This window comes from Pterocles gutturalis, unplaced genomic scaffold (genome assembly GCF_000699245.1).
Source record: "Pterocles gutturalis isolate BGI_N339 unplaced genomic scaffold, ASM69924v1 scaffold7268, whole genome shotgun sequence".
Taxonomy (NCBI): Eukaryota; Metazoa; Chordata; class Aves; order Pterocliformes; family Pteroclidae; genus Pterocles; species Pterocles gutturalis.
The window spans coordinates 4219-7522 of record NW_010120326.1 but is presented as its reverse complement, the minus strand read 5'-3'; positions in this window follow the sequence as shown (position 1 = coordinate 7522).

Sequence of the window (3304 nt, the reverse complement as noted above, 5' to 3'; positions counted from 1 at the left end):
CCCCCCCCCGCTGACACCCCGAGGAGCTGTTTTGTTTTCAGGAGATGCTTCCAGGGTTTGCCTTTCAAAGGTGATGCAAAACCCGGAGGTGCTGCAGGAGCCCAGGAGGAGGTTTTGCTGCCGGGGGGGTCCCTGTGCCGCCGGCTGCTGGGGCTGATTTGGGAGCCCTCGGCTTGGGGGGTTTAGCGGAGATAATGAGTGTGTTTAGCTTTGCACATAACTCATTTCCCTCGCAGCGTGTAAAGGCTCCTGGGGGAGCTGGGCTGAGCCAAGGCACAGGTTGGCAGCAAACACCGTCTGTCTGCTGAAATGGGGAGGGCTGAACTGCGCTGGAAGCTGAATTTCCTCCCTCATTGCGATGAGGGCAGAGTGACCCTTTCCTGCTCTCCCTCCTTTCCTGCAGGCAGGTGCCCTGGCAGGGATGGAGACAGGATGGTGCAGAGCTCTGGGGTGGCACAGCTTTCCCAGCTGTCCCCTGTCCCACACGGTGTCAGAGGGACACCCGGACACAGAAGCATGCTCTGACAATTAGAGGTTTGGAGACCTGTGCTGGCTGCAAAAAGGCTACTCTGTGCATGAAACCTGGTTTTGCACAAAGGGGATGGTTGAGCCCCCTCTGCCGCGCTGCCCTTGCCCCCTGTCCTGGGGACACTTGTGTAACTCAGGATCCGGTTACTGCCGGGTGCTGGGCTCAGCTGCTGCCCGGGGCCAGAGCCCTCTGCTCCAGCGAGAGCCCAGCAGGTATTGCAACGCTTCCCGTCTGAAATAACGGAGACTTTGATCCCAAGGAGCCCTCTCTTGGAAGGGGAGCAGGAGATAACAGAGGTGGAAAAGCTGAACCAGAGCGGTGGTGGGCTGCCGGGGGTTTCCAGCGGGTTGTCCGTCTGCTGCCATCCCCCCTCTGCAGAGGGTTGACTCTGGGTTCTGCTCTGGATCGCTGCTGTTGCCAAATCTCCTCCTTCTGAAGCTGCTCCAAAGGCAGTGGGGGGGCACAGTGTCCCCAGGCGGGTACCCGCAGCTGGGGTGGGATGGGGGCAGCTCGTCCTTGCTGAACCTCAGGGAAACACGAGGTGCTTTTCCTATGCGTGCCAAGAAATATAAATCTTCCTGCCCTGGATACCGCAGCTATATTAGGGACCTGGGCAGTGTTACCACACGCACCCAAATCGGTTCGGTGCGGAGTTCCCATGGCTGGAGCAACACCAGGACATCCCCGGTGGCTTTGCAGAGGAGCGGAGGAAGGTGTGGGAGGAAAGCCGTGGGCTGCGGGAGCTGTCGGGCTGTGTGCCGAGGGCAGGACAGAGGGTGCGTGGGTGCGGTGGGTGATGCCGGCTCTGTGGGTTGCTTCTGCCGCGGTTTGGGCATCGCCGCATCCCCCTGCGGTGGTAACGACCTTCCCACGCAGCCTCATTGCATCTGGCCTTCAGCTCCCGGCCACTCCGCTGTCACCTGCCACCGGGAACATTTCCTAACTAGAGCAAACCATTTTCTTAACGAGGTTTAATCTGTTGGCCAGTGGGCAGCCTCACCATCGCCTCTCCATCAGGGAGCAGAGCGAGGTTGGCCGGTGGGGCGGTGAATTGCAGCCGGGGTTTGGAGGGTGCTGGGGAGCTGTTTGCTCCCCGGCGGGTGCTCGAGCACAAAAGCTAAGGTCAGGGCTGTGCTGGTACAGGTAATGGAGGCTGCTGCCTCCTGCTTCATTAGAAATACAATTAAGCTCCTTTTAAAAGCGCTCCGAGTGACCTCTCAAAATTGGATATGTATTTCTGTACATCTCCTGTTTGTCTTGTGCAGAATGATGTTAACCGTCTGCTTCCTGCTGTTCAATTTTCCCAGTGTGTAATTACAAATTGTTTGTTTTTTTTTTTTTTTTTTTTTCTCTCCAGCTTCCTGGCTCCGCTCGCCAGGCTCTTCAGAGCGGAGCTGCAAATAACAAAGCTTTTCTCCAGCCCCTTCCCTGCCCGCACAGATGCTGGGGGGGCTGGCGCTGCGCTTGCTGATGGCTTCGGCTTCTGTAGGATCCGGTTTTTAGGGTAATTAAGCAATAGAGGAGCAAGGAGGGGCTGTCCAGCCTCCTGCCCTGGCTTCCTTTTGCCCCGAGGCTGTTGGTGCAAATGGTTGTGCAAAGGGGGACTTGGCCACTTTGGTCTTCGCTGAGCTTTCAGAGCTTTCCACCAGCATGGGTTTGCTCCACCTTGGGAAGCAGGAGAGCTGAGGAGGTGGCAGAGGTGTGACCAAGCACCCAAATATCGAGGTGACGGGTGGGTGGCCCAAGGGTGCACCCCGTTTGTCCCTTTCCCCTCCGATGCAGGCAGGCATGCAACTCTGCCGGGGCTCCTGTGAGTGTCCTCAGCAAGAATTCATTTATAAGCAGGCAGCATGCATCTTTTGGGGCTGCAGCAAGCGTTAACCCTTGTTTCTGGGAAATCCCCCAGTGGCAGAGGGGTCCTGGGCACCGTTTCGGGTCCTGCTGGGCCAGCTGAGCAGCCAGGGGCTGATGCTCTCTGCTTGCTGGCTGCGTGCTTCTGTCCACGGAGCAGCCCTGGGAGCTCAGCTGGGAGAGAGCAGGGGGACAAGAAGCCGGTTTCTGTCTCTGTCTTGGTAAAATGACCAGATTTGTTGTCTCCTGCCCATGCATGTGGGGGTGGGTTGTGCCCCTGCCCGCTGCTGTGCCGAGGTGCAGACCCGCTCCGGGCGTTTCGCTGAGCCCAGCCCCAAGGGTGCTGGAGACAGGAAGGAAAAAGAACTGTGCTGGAGATAGGCACGTTTGCTGCTCTATATTTAGGAGTATAATAATTAAGGCTGGTTGTTTATCCTGACAAACATGGTAATTAATAGTTTGTGGCAGAGGAACAAATCCTTCCTACACCTGGGAACTGAATTGTTGCTGGGAAGGGCAAGGGTCTCATTAAAGAGCTGCTGCTGCTTGTGAGAAATGCTGCTATTTCGGGGACATCTGGCTGTTTGCTTTGTCGCCTCCCCAGGCACGTGTGGCTGGGGGCTGGTGGCCTCGGAAGCCGTGGTGAGGGTGCTTTTGTGGCCAGCCCGTGTGTAAGGGCACAGAGCAGGAGGGTCCTGCTGGTCCCACGGAGCAGAGGGAGGTGATGGGGGGCTGCGAAGGGCAGAGCGAGGATGCTTGGTGCAACCGGGGGTGCAGTGGTGGAAGTACTGGCGTGCAGAGGTTTGCTCATATGTGTAAGTAGGAAATCTGGTGGGTTAATGGCACGGGGTGGCTGGGCGCTGGGGAGGTGTCTCGGGGGCAGGGAGGTGGCAGGCAGCTGGGATAAGCTTTGACCAGCCTCAG